We start from the raw sequence: 18,701 nt of genomic DNA on the forward strand, positions 1-18,701 counted from the left end.
TCGCAGATGACTGCAAACTAGGCGCCATAGTCGATACACCAGCTGACACATACATCCTACAGAAAGGCCTCACCGAAACGGACAACTGGTGCCAGAATCACGGCCTTAAACTTAATGCCAAGAAATGTATAGTCATCCCCTTTGGGAAAAACAAAACACCCACAAATTATCACATAGACAGTAACCCAGTGAGTACCGAAAAAGTAATCAGAGACCTGGGGACCCAAGTTGATAGTGACCTCTCATTTGACACCCACATTGCCAAAGTGGTTAGAAAGACTTTCTACCTTGCCCACCTTATCATGAAGGGGTTCACATCCAGATCAAAGGAGGTCATCGTGCCCCTGTACTCCCCCCCCCCCTTATCAGGCCCATGATTGAGTACAATGCCCCATTTGGTATGTACCTCACCCGGCACTTACAACAGCTGGAGAGACCCCAGAAGTACCTCACCAAGAGGATCAAGGGTTTCCAACATATGTCATATGCTGCCAGGCTAAAGAAACTCCAGCTCTATTCAGTAGCATACCGCCTGCTCAGGGGTGATCTGTGCCTGACATACAAGGCCATGTCCAACCAGGAATTGATGGACATGCTCCACCTCAAAAATCAAAATCCATAAGAACCACGAGAGCCAAAGATTTAAACCTCAGTACAAACATGAATAGAACATGCTGGAGGGACAGATTCATAACTCAGAGGCTTCCCATACTCTGGAACAAAATCCCAGTCCATGTTAGGCAGAGCCCCTCACTGACTCTCTTCAAGAGAAATCTTGACGAGTGGATGGGAGATCGTAGGTTTACCCCGGGGGTCACCCCTGTATCGCTACTTAACAGAGGCACAGTAAACTAATTTTAATAAGTAAGGGGGTCTTCAATGTGTCACTACTAGACAAGGGCACAGTATTCTAAATTTATTCTATACACCTTAGTACCTCTACATGGGGTGGCAAAAGCCACATCTCTAGGGCTAGGCTTGCAAATGCCTCAGGGCAGATAGCCTAGTACTAAACTATGAAACTGCATTGCTTCGTTTAGCAGATATCTATTAGTGTTTGTGCTGTAAAATGCAAAATAAAACTTTCAAATGAAGTCCAAATCATTGCAGAAGAAAAGCAGTATGCACATTAGTGTTTATGGTAAATGGGGTGAAATAGCCAAGTAATAGTTCACTGGAATGGCTCCAGGGGGGGAGGCTCCATTCGACCATGATTTTGTGAGGGGGGAAGGGTGGCAAACTCAAAGACAGCCCCAGCTGAACTATACCTCTCAACCGTCCAGATTTTTGCAGAATGAATAGATTTTTGCTTCTTATTTTTGGTTTGTTCCTCATAAAATGTGTGTTTTTCTGGCAAATCATCTGGGATTGAAGTCACTAAATAATGACAGACAATGAGTTTCAGACTTCATAACCTTCAGAAAATGTATGCTAAAGCAAGACCTGTTATTCTATCAACCATCTCAGTTTATACAAGAGCAATTTTTAGTACCATTTATATGTTCACCTGATATATTTGGCCTTGTTCAGATTTCCTGCATTAATAACTGCTGTGGTGGTGCTGCGGTAGTGTTGTTGCCTCACAGTAAGACGTTGTCCCATTTGATTCTCAGCTAGAGCATCTTCTGTGTGGAGACAAGCGTGAATAGGCATACCTTAGTTAAAGGTTGTGCGTCAGAGCTGGCAACTCGGCATGTAAAAATCTACTGCCAATCATTAGCCGACCGGAGTTCCGCTGTGGCGACCCCTAACCGGGAAAACGCCGAAAGACACAACAACAACAACAACAACAGGTTGAGAGGTATGTGCAAATAAATTGCTTTATAGAATTAGGCATATCCAAACCTCTCAACTGTCCCCAATTCTGGCTCAAAATGTTGCTCTTCCCCTAATAATCCCTCTGCAAAACGGCAATTTTGGAAGAAAACATGGAGGGTTTACAATTAATAAATAACTGTAATAATCAGAATTATAGATTACTTTTATTTCAGAAATGCATGTAGATTATTTTATTTTGTCATCTGCTCAAGTTAGCAGTACTAATATTAAAAAAGTGTCCCTTCTTTGACAGGTTCCCAGCTGTATTGTGTGGCTTTTTTATATATTTGCATCACATTGTTGGTCCGTTTTTCATAAAATTTTGTTTTTTTTTGGCAAATTAGTGGCAAATCATTAAAGACTGAAGTTAGAAAATAATGACAGACATTTCAGTTTCAGATTTCATACCCTTCATAGAATTCATACTAATGCAAGACCTACTATACTATTATCTTTCTACGTTTATAAGAGAGATATTTAAAAACTGTCCTTATTTTTGGGCCTTTGTCCCACTTCTATGTATGGCTTTGTCCAGATTTCTTGCTCTGAGCTTGAGAGGTATAACAAATGTGTCAGGGACATCACAGTCAACCAGTGACATTTCAAATTGTGACATACTTGTTGCACCTCACTCCCCCATGTAGTGACTCTGGATGTCTCCAAGCAAGGCAAAGAGTCCTTGATTTTGCAGAATGTTCTGGTTTCTGTCATATTTTTATACTGTTGATTTATGCTTATTATTAATCAGAAAGTGCCTGTTGCTCTGTGTTTAAGTAGCAATGCCTTAATGACCATCAGGTAAGCTTGTCTGAGATTTTAAGATGCAAGTAAGTTTTAATAAGCATACTGTTAAAGAATTGCCAACATTGAAAGCCTTTCTGTTGTTGCCATGCATAGAATACTTACATAACTAGATAACATATAAGCCTTGTGTATTGAAATGCATATGACAGTATTTGTAATAAAGGACAGGATTACATTAATTTAAGAAGCTCATTACATTTGTTGGAGACTTGCAGTAATCTTTGCAGGCTTTACCTGCAAACTAAACAGAATGCCAGTCAATAGTGTGTGGTCTATAACCTGTGCAGTAATCCTTTAAGCAATGTATGTTGAGCTTGTTTCTAGTTTGCTTTTCATTTTTTACTTTGTTCATGTTTTCCCCATGAAACAAGTAGATAGTTGTTGTCAGGCTGCAGGTCTTTTTTGGATAAGAAACATTTTTACATGTGGGGATATCACTGAAATTGCTACTTTCAACATGTTACTTGGTACTTTAATAAAGCTGAATATAAATTATAATTAGAACTTCAGTGTAAGGAGAAGTGGTTTGAGTTGAATGCTGCTTGTTTTTCTTATACTTGATTTTGATTGGCATTCTAGTAATGTACTTAAAAAGTAATTTATTTTTTCTTTTTGTTTCCATCTAAATAGTAAGTAAGCTGTCATGCAGCCAATGCATTGAAATATTTTTTTCTTCTACACTTCATTTTGTCTTGATTGGACTCTCATAATGATGGTTTGGCACCCAAGGCAGCATATTTAATTAAAGTTACAGTTTTTTTGGTTTTGAGCATAGCTCCTCCCATTTCTGGTTGGCCACACCCATTCCCATTGACCCCAGTCATTCAGCTGTCTCCTGCAGCCCCCCCCCCCCTTTGATTTGAAGTCACCAGCCTCCACTGTTTGTCATCATTCATAAAATTTGCCATCTGGTATTCATAGTTTCCTTTTTACACACCTCATCTCAAATGTATATTCTGATGTACATTTCTTATACAAGAAAAAGTTTGGGGCTTTTACATGTCTTTCCAAATCTTTCATCTCTTAAACTTTATCAGTGCCAGTTTTGCTAAGGTTTTATTCCACCACGAACTTCTGTTTTTTTAATTTTTTTTTATTTTCATAGTATCTTAATATATTTGAAGGGGTATAATCATTTATGGCCTCATTCAGCGTATGATAGAGGATATGCCATTTATCATTATATCAGCCTGTCAAATCCAGTTAATTAAAAGTATATTTATTGCTTTATAATCACCATTATAAATGTTTTTTACTGGTTATTAGATTTTCCCTCAATGTATTTCCTTTGGCAATAACTTTACATTCTGATGAATTATGGTCTGAATTATCAATCAAAGATACAGAGTTAACATTTACTACCTTTGTATGTGGTGAGCCTAAGAGTAACATCAAGTATTATTTCAGTCTGAATTGGAAGAGCTATATACTGGCTTAAGCTGTGGCAAATAATGAAAGACAACAGCTTTTCTTCAGCTGAAGCACATGAAACATAAGAATGACATTCTCTCTATATATATACAGTGTGTGTGTGTGAGCATAAGGTGAGTATAAGAAAATTAATAAATGAATGCATGGCACAGTACCAGAAGTGTCATTCATGATATTCAAAGAACTGGCATTCCAAAACACTTTGAGGAAAAATGTATCTCTAGCTAAGTAACAAAAGTCCTTAGAGCAGAGCTGATGTGCAACTTGGTATTAAGAAAACAAATAGGATGTGACAAAGTGTCATAAAATTCTCCTAAAGAACCTAGCCTCACCCAGACTTCTCCTACAACTAGGTGATGGCCAAATGAGCTTTAAGTGCTGTCCACAACAAAAGAACTTTAAAGCTAACAGTGCAGTTTATATTACTGATTTCTACTCCCAACTAAATTACTGCATAAAGGTCATTGACCCAGATACCACAAACACAATATCTCCAAGTATTTATAAGCTCTACATTAAGAGTGAAAATCGTTGGTCCTAAATTTAAACTTAAATCTCCTTTCAACAAAAATGGCATCAAAAAAGTAAATAAAGAACTATGATAAAGGATCAAAAACTGGTAGTAAAATATGTACTAAATAAATAAATAAATATATACTAAATATTGCTATAGCATCCAAGAAAAACCACAAAGCATTCTCTAGCTAAATCAGAATCACACTTCACTGTACTGAGCTTATATCTGATGGCACCACCCACTTAGACCAGGAGAAAGCCACACATGTACTAGAGGGAAGGTTTAGCTTGATATTCTCCCCTCCTTTGGTCTTTCTGCTCATGCCATCCAGTCAGCACAACACCCATTGATTACCTATGTACAAGTGTTAGAAGGTCTTTACAAAACTATGAATAATAAGTCTATGGGCTTAGGTAACATACCAGGTTGTTTCCTTCTTAGTACGAAAAACTGCCTCTCTGACCCCACTCACAAATCTGGAGGACTTCTGCTATGGCACCTTGCCCTTTCCATACCTAGGAGCTGCAGATCACGTCATCTCACTGGTATCATGTGTAAAATAATGGAACATATATGAGATAAGGATACTGGTAGTTTAGAAGCCCTGGTCTAAAGCAACATGTTATATGAAGAGTGGATCCTGGCTATTTAATCTCATGGATTTCTTTGAGAAAGACACACAGGCACTGGATGAAGGCAAGCTGTTTTATATATTTGTAGAAATGGCAGCATCATAGATACCCATTCTATGGATATGATTCTACATTGAAACATAAACAGAACCTGTTGTCCAAAGATCAATATCTCTCTCAGAAAATTCCCTACTTATGTAATGGAGTCCTGTCAATACCAAATAAACCAGCTCCATAACTCTTTTGAAAAATGACCTCATTGAATGGCTTGGGATCCATAAATTTACCCCTGGTTTTGGCATACAACTGCTATGGCTTGGAGAAGTACATGGCATGAATTGCAGTGGTTAGGCTACCAAAGTCAACTGGGATAATTGCACAGTATCTAGCTGTAAACCTGGAAACCTATACAATTGGAGACATGGCCCAGTGCTTGACTTTTACAGATGATCTAATGAATGAGAAAGTATCATAATTAGGAAAAAACATGGATATGTACACAATGGTGGATAAAATGCTAACTGGGGGCAGGTAAGGTCATACAGACTGGCTATTGTAAGCTAGATATCTGCATGATATTTGGTTATGTCATGGTGGACGCAGTGTGGGTGACTGTTTAGGCAACATATGGAAGGGAGCTGCTAAAAGACATTTTGTAGTTGTAATCCTGGAAGCACATGGGTGCTCTGTGTTTATGGCTGTTATACATTGCATATGGTAGAGGTTCTGCACTAAATACTAAGCTGCTCTAAAAATAGCACCACCTGCAGGGAGACAGTCACTGTATTCCCATTATGGAGGAAAAGTTTTCCTATGACATCAGACACCTAATATCAACAAACAGGAGGGGAAAATCCAATAGTAAGACAGAGAGAGAGAGAGAGAGAGACAGAGAGACAGACACACACACATATATATATATATATATATATATATATATGTATATATATATATATATATATATATATATATATATATATATATATACATACATCTAGATATATATATATATATATATATATATATATATAAACATATACATATATATATACATATATATATATATATATATATATATATATATATATATATAAACATACACATAGATAGGTGCATATATAAACAAACAAGCAAACAGAGACATAAATAAATAAAAATGAATAAAATGGTTTAAAAACAAGATTTCTAAAAATATGCCACCAGGTTAATATGTCATTATGCTGCTGGGCTGGGTAATGAATTAAGCCAAAAGTGGCCTGCTGTTTCTATGCTCATGAATTTAATTTTACCTCATAAACTTTCACCCAATTGATGGCTAAATATAGTCATCCAGGAGACAGTGTGTAAGCAGCCATTCTCTTTACTGATATAGTAGCAAATGTAGAAGCATATTTACCATGTGATATCCCACATGTACTCTGGCCTTAAGGAGACACTTAAAGATAAACTACACTATATATCACAAGAGGTATCATAACAATAAGGAAAAATAAGTTATAGTGTCTAAAATTAGTGTAGGAGTCATCCCAATGTGAGCACTAGCTGACCCTTTTTCTGCACATTCATTGATACAGTGAAAACTGACCACATTAAAGTAACCACAATACAGAAGGATCCACAACAGAGTGAAAACATTATTATATTTGCATTCCTGAGGAAGCCTAATAGTAAAATGACATGCAAGAAGCTTATGATCCAGTAATACTTTAGACCATCTGAATCCTAGCCACACATTTCATTCACCTCTGCTGACAATCTTTAAGATATTTTTCTGCTTGTCTATAGGTCCTCTTCCACATAGTATCCTTGTCCATTCTTTTGTTTGTTGCAGAGTGCATTGTTTTTTTTTCTGATTGCATATATTTTTTTATAAAACTGAAATGAACCTCAGTCCTAGCAATTGTGCATTGTTATACCTTCTCTTGCAGGATTCCTAACTATTTGTGGCACTTCTCCATCTAATTTCACTGCTATTATTTGGCCTTCCATGACAACATCACAAAACTTGACCATCTACCTTGCTATGTCTCCAGAATTGTGTGGAACTGGCTTTCCTTCCTTTTCCTATCAAAAGTATATTTCCAGTAGCATAAGTCATCAGGCTACGCTTCCAGGTTATAAATATATAGCAAAGGCTTTTCCTGGATAAGTGGTTTGCTAGTCACATTTTTATGGGCCAGGTCTCATTGCTGTTATTCCCTTGATAGCAATCACATCTTGATGAAATATCTTGTTTTTGTTTGGGTATCATTCTGCCTGTATTTCCTGAAGTAGCTTACTGCCCGTTCAGGTCTTGTCACCTTTCCCCATTATCACTTGACACTGTCTATCAGCCTATGCTACTTTATTTGTTATTGTTTCAGTTCACAGAAGCTTACCTTCACATGTCATTACCTTAGTATTCACAATCTGAGTGCATATTCTTCTCTCTGCAAACAGCTTTTCCAAATGTATTTGATATATTTGCTTGCTCTAGTCTGGCAAGCAGGATATTGCCACATATTCATAGTCATTTGTATATTTACATACATACAACTGTCATCTAAAACCATGTATATGCAGCCGACGTAATCCACTTACAAGCATAAAATGTTATTACAAATTTCTATCACTGTTCCAACTGCAAAAACATTTCTTAAGTCCTTATTTCCTTGAATATAAACATTGCTTTATTCTACATGTATCTCAGAGCTTATCAATGTATCTTAAATAGATAATGTACTAGTTAATGTTGCAGCCCAGCATTATCACAAAAAATATAAAATGACAATAAGAAAAAATATACAATTACTGCTCATTCTATTCAAAAATGACCACACTGATTTTCCAGCCCAATCAGCATGCCTGTTGTAAATCAAGCATATACCAACAGAAAAAAAAGTCCAGCCACAGAAGTACTACTGAGTAGCCAAAGTTTATAATGACATATGATGGGGACAGCGAAATATGAGAAAAATCAGATATATTCTGCAAAACTAAAGAAACAGAAACATACCTTACTTCCTTGTATTTCCCCACTTTTCCTTGTAAAATGCTGACTTTTTAAACATAAAATAACAGAAACCAGTAATGCAGATTCACTTTTCTTCATTGCTCCTCCTGCACTGTACTGAAGTACTGTGCACCTGTCGGAATGCAAGTTCTATATGCATGTGCAGTACATCAGTCCACAAAAGGCAATGAAGTGCCATTATACAAAGACATTCCTGGGAGTTCAATAAACTCCGTGTAGGCTTCACACAAAGCCTACACGGAGTTTATGCGTTTGCGCGGAGAGCAGCTATGCTAATTACATATTCATGCTGCACAGCACATTTAAACATAAACAAGCAAAGTTTCATGGTTAGAAATAGTGGTGCCAGCCAGGAAACTGTGTAAAGCAACACAAACAGCAGCAAAATTGTAAACCTGTTTACCTACAGGCAAATTAGGTGTGCAGGACTGCTCAAAATGCCACAACGATTACCAAGGTTAATAATGCAGCAATGTATATAGTCCAAACACATTACAGGAAAGTGTATACAGTGCAGAGTATTATGGAAGCCTGTTTCAGGTATACAAAACAAAAGCTGTGTAAATGATTAGAAAGGATACATAGATTGCATTGTAAACAAATGGTCAGGTGAAGTGTGTTTATTGAATTGGGACACAGATGAATTGTAGGAATGAACACAGGTTAATAGGATAGGTGAAACATGGTAATTTACAGCAGATGAAGGCATGTCAATGAAGAGAGTTGTAGCATGAACATTAATCAAATATTTCCATGATACACTACGGGCTGAAAAGTGAATGCATATGTAGAATGTACCATTACCCAGGATGATGCCACAATATAAACAGAAAATGACTGACTTCAGCAATTGGCTTAGCATCTGGTGTCAGTCCATGGGGATCCAGTATCTGTCAGCCTTGGATGAGATGGTCAACAGGCCATGATGGTTTGCCACAAATGGTCTGACCTGTGTCCTCTAGGCTGTTGGAAACTGGCAAAAGCACTTGCCTCCCCATAGTGCCTTTTGTAGGCAATGTCAAAGCAACAGAAGTTCTGATGTAAAAAAAATCCAATGGAGGCAAATTCATGGTTCTGCTGCTTAATGCTAGGAGTCTAAACATAGGGCTTCACAAGAGGAAATTGACACAACCTGCTAGCTGACAGTTTTGGGGCAAACTTCACACCCCTGGCCCCATAGGCCATACCCGAAAGCATACCTGACAACAGTCCTCTGCCTAGTATCTCTAGAGATCAGGTCATATCTGCATTCTCCAAGAGTAAAAACACAGCCTCAGTTGTACCGGATAACATCTCAGGTTGCTTACTAAGCAATCTAAAACAGTACCTAGCAGACCAACTTAGCATCCTCTTTAATCATAGCCTGAGAACTGATTTTGTTCCAGAGGGGTGAAAACGACAACAGTAATCCTCATGCACAAAGGGGGACAATCAACTGACCCTGGGAACTACAGATCCATAAGTCTAACCAGTCTCATCCGTAAGGCCATGAAAAGAATCATCATGGACCTTATCAACAAGAGCATAGGGGACCTTCAAACTCTAGACCCAACACAATTTGGCTTTGTTGAGGTGCTTATTAAACTTAACAGACTTCAGGAAAGTCATCAAAGACCTGAATGAAGGTAAGACAGTGCATGCCTCCTATCTTAACCTGGCAAAGACTTTTGACACAATCCCCCTCTCAGGTATTGTTGAGAATCTCTACAAGCTGAGAATTAACCCTTACATCACTAGATGGGTAGCCAGTTGGCTCACTGACAGAACATATGCTGTCAAATCTGGTGACTCAACCTCTACCAGTATAGCCGTCACCAGTGGTGTACCACAAGGATCTGTGCTGGGCCTTTTACAGTTTGGAATCTATTTCTTGGAAGTCCAGGTGAAAGTAGATGGCTTTTGGCTTACCAAGTTTGCTGATGGTTGCAAATTGGTTGCAATCACTGTGTACCTCAATGATGTTAACACATTACAGGAGGTGCTAGTACAGACAAATGACTGGTGCCAAAGTCACTGTCTACATCTACATCTATATGCAAAAAGTGCCATTAGTATTGCCCTTGGCAAAATGGAATTCCCTACTAATTACAGTATTCACAACACCCCCTCTAAGCTCAAACCCAGTGGCATGAGACCTGGGAACACAGGTAGATAGCAATCTGTACTTTGACCACCAAGTTTCCACAATGGTAAAGAAAGCCTTCTGTATTGTCTGTGGATGTTATAACACCACTGTACTTGACCCTCCTCAGACCACTACTACAATATAATTCTCCATTTTGTATGTACCTCACCAGAAACTTGAAACAGTGGTTTAGACCACAGGGGTTTCTCACCAAGAAAATACATGGCCTCCAAACTGTGCCATGCCATATGTGAATAGACTCAATGCCCTGTCACTGTACACTGTATCATATAGGCTGCTGAGAGGTGAATGGTGTCTGGCCTACAGGGCAGTCTCTGACCCTACCCTGATGGAAATGTTGCAGATAAGCAAGTGTAAATGGCACAATAGTCAATCATTCCAGGGATCTTAGCCTAGCCAGTGACATTAGCAGAACATGCTTGAAAGACAGATACATCTATCAGACTGCCATGCCTCTGGAATACACTTCCAGGACACATGAAACAGAGATTTTCACTGACCCTAGTCAAGCACAGCCTAGACAAATGGATGGGAGACTGCAAATTCAGCCCGTGGGTCACACCCATGTCCCTCATGGACAGGGGTAGTCAGCATTGACCACAGACTTGTTCTGCAAATTACATCCACCTAGTACGGACAATTGGGGCTACTTGGAGTGAACATGGCTAGGCTAATAAGGGATGTAGGTCTGGTAGCCTTGTAACCTTCTACAAAACTATTAACCTATGTCATCAGTTCTCAGGGGGCAAATTACTATAGCTGTTAAAGAAGGAGCATGTAATGCAATGACAGCAATGACCATGAATACAATAGCTAACATCACATATTGTAATACTGTCTTGTAGCCATACTGTACATCTACATCTCAGTACAGCACATGTCAATGACAACAACATTGAGATGTCCACTATTCATAGGGTCATAGGACATTATTAGGCTAATGGTCAACATCACAAAATCCTAGCCATTACTATACCATGTAAAAATAAATCTCTATAGTTATATTATGGAAAATAGTAAGACTAGTGTGTGTATGTATATATTTGTTGGACTACATTGCATCCTGCCAATGTCTATATGGGACATGTGCACCACACCATGACAGAATTAGCAATCACACTTGCAGTGGTCTGGAGATGGCTTGCAGAGGCTCAGGGAAGGACTCAGCTTCATGATGTGTATATACATATTTGACATGAGGACATCCTCCACTCCTCTGCAGGAAGGATGTCATGTGTCCAGAAAAAAAAATGAGGCTACATAGGTCTATGTGAAAGATACCCCAAGTGGTAGTGAAATGAAGAGTTATTCCAAATATCATATAATGACCATAATGTACTAACACACACACACACACACACACACACACACACACACACACACACACACACACACACACATACATACATACACACACACACACACACACACACACACACACACACACACACACACACACACACACACACACACACAAAACACACAAACACACACACAGCAGTAGACTGGGCCTAATTTAAACATTACACCTTTGTAGGTATAGAATATGAATGCCATGCAATATTATAGTAGCATCACCACATACGTCTGACTGTAATACTGTCACGTTGCACTTCATGGAGAATTATAGCATCAGTGTATGCTGAGAAGAACATGTTGGGAGGAGTATAAGGCATGGATGCGGAGTCACATCCCTGTGAAAATTGCCTGATTGTCTCAAAAGTGATAGTTGTATGTATAGACACACATGGTGCCTGCTGTCACATTAGAATACCTATATGTGTAGGTAACTAGTTAATGTTACAGCCACAGCACAGGATTGTCTTGATTACTGTCAAAGTGCATGGTATACAGGATGACATCATCATTGTATGCTACAACAAGATGTTTGGAAGAGGGTGTGACATAGCTGTGGACTAGCATATCATTAGAAAATTGTCAACATAATCATTTGAATGCACACACAGTTGACTGTAGTGAGAACAGACCCCTACCTATCTAAATACACTGACTAGAGACCTCAGTGTTTAACACAGCACAAGTCTGACTTGCTGAGTGTCAGAAAACATTTTATAAGTGATGATATCAAAAGTGTATGGTGAGGAGAAGATGGTAATAACAGTGTCCCACATGCTGGTGCAAAATGTTGTGTCTAATGTCCAGCATGTGCACAAATACACACAGACACACACACACACACACAGACAGACACACACACACACACACACACACACACACACACACACACACACACACACACACACACACACACACACACACACACACACATACCAGTTTAACAGTAGTGAGAAGAGGACCACTATCTATGTATCTATCTATCTATCTATCTATCTATCTATCTACGTACACAGCCTAGAGACCTCAGTACTTAATGTTAGAGCCATGGCACAAGTCTGACTTTTGCAAGGCTGCAGGACAATTTATAGTGGATGACATCATCAGTGGATGTTTGGGAGAAGATGTTGGGAGGCCTGAATGAAACTGATGTGTAGTCATGTACAACTGTCAAAATATTGGTACTCCATGGGTAGTGATGACTTCAGTAGACACAGTTCTGTTGTTATGACTAGAGACACACACACACACGCACACACACACACACACACACACACACACACACCGGTTGACTGCACTGAGATTAGAACTTCAACCTATGTATACAGACAAGAGAATTCAGTACTTAACGCAAGCACCACAGCAGAAGTCTGACTTTTACAAGGCTGCAGGACAATTTATAATGGATGACATCATCATTGGATGTTTGAGAGAAGATGTTGGGAGACCTGAATCTAATGGATAGTTAGCCTTGTACAACTTTCAAGATATTAAGGCTCTGTATGTTACCGGTATGATGAGTATTCGGTGTGTACCATTTACTGTTGTGTTTCCAATGTGTAGATATACCTTAAATAGACAGCTCTGCAAACTATATGTAAACAGCTGTCCACATTACTACAAGTACTGGAAAAATCTGAATGCGTATTGTTAGTATAAAGATGTCCATGGTATATAAATATGCATGTTTTATTTACTGTTGTAGTGCAGTTGATTATATTTGGAAAAAAGTCCTGAGAAACCAGGTTTCAAGTGCATGGGTACAGGTAACACATGGCTACGGTGTAAATATGTGTTCTTTCCTTAAAAATTGCCTTTCTTTTGTTTATTTACATGTACTTTCATGGGATGAAGACTAAATGGATAGTAAATAAATAACACATGTTACTGTGCACATTTCATAGCACACAGCCGAGCAGCTGGTTTGCATGATCTATGGCAAAGTGTTTGCATATGCGAGGTACACAGTTCTATTGGTTTGCTTACCCCTACACAAGCACATTAAGCAGAGAGGTGCAGTAGACAGCAGTGTGTATAATATAGAGTGTGAGGAGCACATCTACTGCCTAGTTGACTCAGTGTCAGCAGTGGTAAATATATTAACACATTTCCTTTGGAGCCCAGATGATATAAGGTTTGAATCTAGGTGCATCTAACAGTTTTAAATATGTATGTATAATTTAATGAAATAATTCTTTATCCTGCATTCACTGTGTGTTACCTTAGCACAGCATATTTAAGTGGCATTGTGTGGAAGTAACTGCACCAATGAAGAGCCGTTCACCATTGCTTGGCATTGGTGCATGATGTCAAACTCTGAAGAACACAGAGGCCAAAAAGTGAAGGGCTCCATTGCTTTCTTTTTATACTATTATTGTGTGTGATTCTATTTTTTTATCAGATTAATGGTGTTAAAATGGGGTAGATAGGAAAGTGGTGAAATGGGGGAAAGCAGGGAGAAGAATAAAGGGAAAGCAATATAGGAATGTCCAGGAGGGAGGTAGAAAAGAACCATATCTATCCACTTCTTCAACAGTGTACAATGGAAATATGTATAGAATATTGGCTGAATTTGGACTGTCACCTCAACAAAGAGGGATGACAATAACTCAGCTATGGTGTATAGCCAACTGAACTGAATCAAGTGTGTCAAGAAGAAGTGGAGAGCTATGTATTTGTGGGTCAGGTAAGTAGGATAGGTGTTGAAGCAGATGCAAACAAACAGGACAAAAAAGACAATAGACAGGGATGGTGAAGGACACTACAGGTTGAGGGACACCATGATTGGGTTAGGGAGGGAACAGCATATGTCCATGCCTATCAAACATGGCGACAGTGAGAATCTAGTCTTCACCCACAGGACTGTCATCACTGTCTCCTTACTCCTCTGGCTTTTGGAGTACTTGAAGTCTACTGTGGAACATAATTGACATTAGCCTCTCCATCTGGCATAGGCATGCACCGATGGTGCTGTGCATGACCCTACACACCAAACTTGGCATTTCCTAGCATGTGATAAAATCTCCATGTCTGCCAGTACTCCCAGAAGGTACTACAGCACCAGCTGCTGGGGTAGTGCTACCTGAGGGTGCAGGTAGTGCAAGGGCAGCAGGAGCAGTACTGCCAGGCTGTGTCCCAGATGTACTGGGGTTCAGTGCCAGAGCTAGTCAATGCCACTGGGGTTGGCATACCTCCCTGTGCTGTAAAGCATTTTGTGATTTGTCAGAAATGAATGACATGGGAATGTTTTGACAACACATAGAAAGAAAAAAAGGAGATAGAGATTGGGATGAGAGAAAAAAAAGAGAAAATTAGTACCATCACATGGCATGCAATAATACATTATCATAATAATAAAGTATTGTATCTGAACATTTACATTTAAGTATATTTCTTAGCAACTACAAACTATAATTAAGGATTGCTCAAAGTAATCATTGCAATGTGAATATATTGCATATATGCTTGGATCAATTATACAGATTAAGTTAACAGCAGGGCATTTATGCCACTTGTGTAGAAATTAATTTATGCAATATTTTTAAGGATTTTACTATTTTATATTTGTAACTTGTGGTATCTGAACCCACAACATCTAACTGCAGTCTTAGACTTGACTGCTACAGTTGGTTTGCACTATAGACTGAAGCATGCATACCTACTTTACAGTTAGGATATGCATGCTTACTTTGCTACAACTGCATAGAAAATAAATAAATATAAAAGCTAAAATAATACTTCATAGGTTCATAGGTAGGTACTAGGCTATCCGCCCTAGGGCCTATACAAGCCTAGCTAAAAAGATACCCTGGCTTTCGCCACCCAATAAAATTGAGGATAAAGAGACAATAACAAGAGAAGAGCATTATGCATACCAATACTATCTATGTGCAGCTTTCTATCTACTATAAATTCTCTATCATTATACATACACAACTGTAGGATGTTACCAGTCCTGAACTTAACCAACCGCTGGTTGAGTGTATCCCCTTCTGCCTTTTCAGGTCAATAAAGTGATGCCTACACTGTTCTCTAGTGAGTGGAATGCCAGCCACATTGGAGAGAGCCTTGGCCAGACTATTCCAAGTCTCAGACTTGTACTGGGAGCCAGGTATAGTCCCCCTGCAAAAGACTTTGCTGTGGCACTTTACAAAGAGTCCAGTGAAGATTCTGGACTCTAACATCCCACCTCTACTCCCTAAATGGGCACCCTTCTTTCTAAACCAGACATGTTGTACAAGTGAGAACAGCAGTAGCTAAGAATGATTTCCTGCAATGTCTGTTCTTGCATTTACTGGTAGTGCACAAAGCCAAACAATGATGCCAACCACATTTGCATGGTGTTATGTGCAGTGCAACAGTGCCAAACAGAGAGGAAAGCAGTTTTGGAAATTGGAAGGTTAATCTGACACTTGACATTAGTTTGAGGGCTGTCTGCTGCTGTAACTGATAGGTGATTTAACTCTGCAGACATGTACTGGGGGCATACATTTTATGACCCAACACATTTTTTGTGTACTTTACATACTGCTAAAATTAAATGTTTGTAATATGGGATTCAAACCTATGCATAAGGGAAAAAACATTTTCTTTACCAGCAGGGATTTTTCATCCTTGCAACAGAAGAATTGCTGCTCAGACATACTCATTATTTACATATCAATACATATGACAGACTGAGGGGTTAACCATGTATGCATGTGACCTGACAAGGTCCTGGTTTATATGGTAATATTAATGATTTCAAGTTTTTAAATGAGCGTACTTTTTATGAAAGATACATTATAGGGTTCTGTGACGACCGTGCCCTGGCCCAGCAATCAAGGAGCCTCAATCCTCACCACTAACACCAGGGAGGTTGTCTCCTAGAAGAGGAAAGGATAACTAATACAAACAGTAAAGTACAATTTCCCTTAAGTGCACACAGAGATCGCAGTCAGTCTGGGGCTGGCTGCTCCCTTGCTCACCAGGTCCCCAATAAGACTCCCCACTGCCACAGCTATAGGGTCCAGGTCCCAGCCTAACTGGGCAAGCTAAAACCTCCAGTATCATCTCCATCCAACCAGTGTTTCATGTCCCTGCCCAAGTAGCTGACACAACACACACACACTTTGAGATAAGCATTTATACACTTTACAGACACTCCTGGGAAAGGCTGACACAGATTCTCCAGCTGTGCCCCTTTACCCATTCTATATGGTAGTAATTACTGACACCACCCAGTTAATAATATCAGCTACTAAAAGGCCCTTAAAAGGGTGCCCAATTATTACTGTGCAATATTAATATCCAATGGTAATGTGACTATACAGTCTAAGGCTTATCAGAGTGGCCTATTACAATAAACTCTATATAAATATGCAATGTACTCTAGAGCTTATCTCTACACAAAGCAGCCACAGGTAGAAGCTTTTAAAAAAATATTTAATAATAAATAACTAAAACACAAGACAAAACTACTACACCACAGAGATATCTAAGAGTTCACAGATCGCACAGAAACTTAAAATAATATCGTAGGAAAGATCTGATTACACAGAAAAATACTTAATCTAACTTTCTAATCTTTAGCTAATCTTAAGAGAAAACACAGTGCTACAATTCTACTTACATACATAAAGAGCATAGGCAGTGCTGGTAAGTTAGATGTCCAGATCAAAATGCCTTAGGTCTCTTGTGAGAAATAGAATTTAAACATTACTAACAAACATGTCTCTAAGGCCCTCCCAAAATTACATGATTTTTGACACTTAGGTTTTCCCAGTATTCATATTGCATCATCTTAACACCTGGTCTGAGTTCTCAGGCCACAAACTGCATTATTTAGCAATCTAACACCTGCACAGAAACTTACAACAATAGAAGACATTTCACATGTATATACTAACAGAAACTAAAGCCATAACGCACCTTCCACATCTAAATTCTAGTCATAAACTTTAGCCTTAAAACAATGGGCATGAAATCTTCATCCAGCCACCCTTGGCCAAAGTCTAATATAAAAGGATACAATATGCCTCACTGGGCCAGTAGAGTGCAATGTTGTCACATATTTTGCAGTTCCACATTTCAAAGTGTTTTCCTACATTTAAAAACACAAGCCTGTATCTTACATTTATTTATACAGTTGATAGAATTATATATCAAATTCTATTTGACTAGGCTGGCAGCCTTCGCCCATCTCTCCCCAATCATCACAGGTTCTTTAAATTTTGAAGATTTTTTTGCTAATTGCTTAATTGTTGTAGATGGGTCAATTTACACTGATATTTAAAACATACAGTCACTTTTACAATTTGTTCTGATGAAGCCTGGTGATTCCGGGTGACAGCGCTTAACCTTAAGATTTCATGGTGATATTGTGTCACTTCTGTGTGCTATTTTACTGGATAATTAAAGTTTTGGCTTTGGGCGGCCATGGTGGTGCAGCAGTTAGCATTGCTGCCTCACAGCAAAAGGTTCTTTGGTTCGATCCTCGGCTGGGGTGCCTTCTGTGTGGAGTCTGCATGTCCTCCCTGTGGTCGCGTGGGTTTCCTCTGGGTGCTCCGGTTTCCTCCCACATCTCAAAGGCATGCTGTAGGTGGATTGGACTCTCTAAATTGGCCTTAGGCATGAGTGCATGCATGTGTGTGCCTTCTGTGGAAGGTTGGGCACCAGACTGGCAACTCAATACCGTAAAACTCCACTGCCAATCATGTGTGGTCAGGTGATCCACTGTGGATACCCCTATCTGGGAAAAGCCGAAAGAAGATTAAAGTTCTGGCTCTGCAGTCCTGCCTGGTCTTGAAGTTCATTTTAAGGTCCTGGTTTACACATCCTTGTGTGTATGAATATTATTGAAATCTGAAGACCATCCAAGACCAGAGAACTCAATTATGACTACAGAAACATATTAGTCAGTATAACCTCACTCCCACAAATAATTCATATGAGTTTATTAAAGTTGAGTTTACAACCCTTAATAAAATAAGGAGTGTGTAATAA

General features: G+C 39.0%; 1 protein-coding gene across 1 annotated transcript in view; it reads right to left on the bottom strand.

Annotated features, from left to right (window-relative positions):
* LOC122805674 (neurexin-2-like) overlaps positions 1–18,701 on the bottom strand; it is a 2,559,176-nt gene that overhangs the window by 881,972 nt on the left and 1,658,503 nt on the right. The window lies entirely within an intron of this gene.

The sequence above is a fragment of the Protopterus annectens genome, chromosome 6.part1 (genome assembly GCF_019279795.1).
Source record: "Protopterus annectens isolate FY-2018-M chromosome 6.part1, PAN1.0, whole genome shotgun sequence".
NCBI classification, from domain to species: Eukaryota; Metazoa; Chordata; order Ceratodontiformes; family Protopteridae; genus Protopterus; species Protopterus annectens.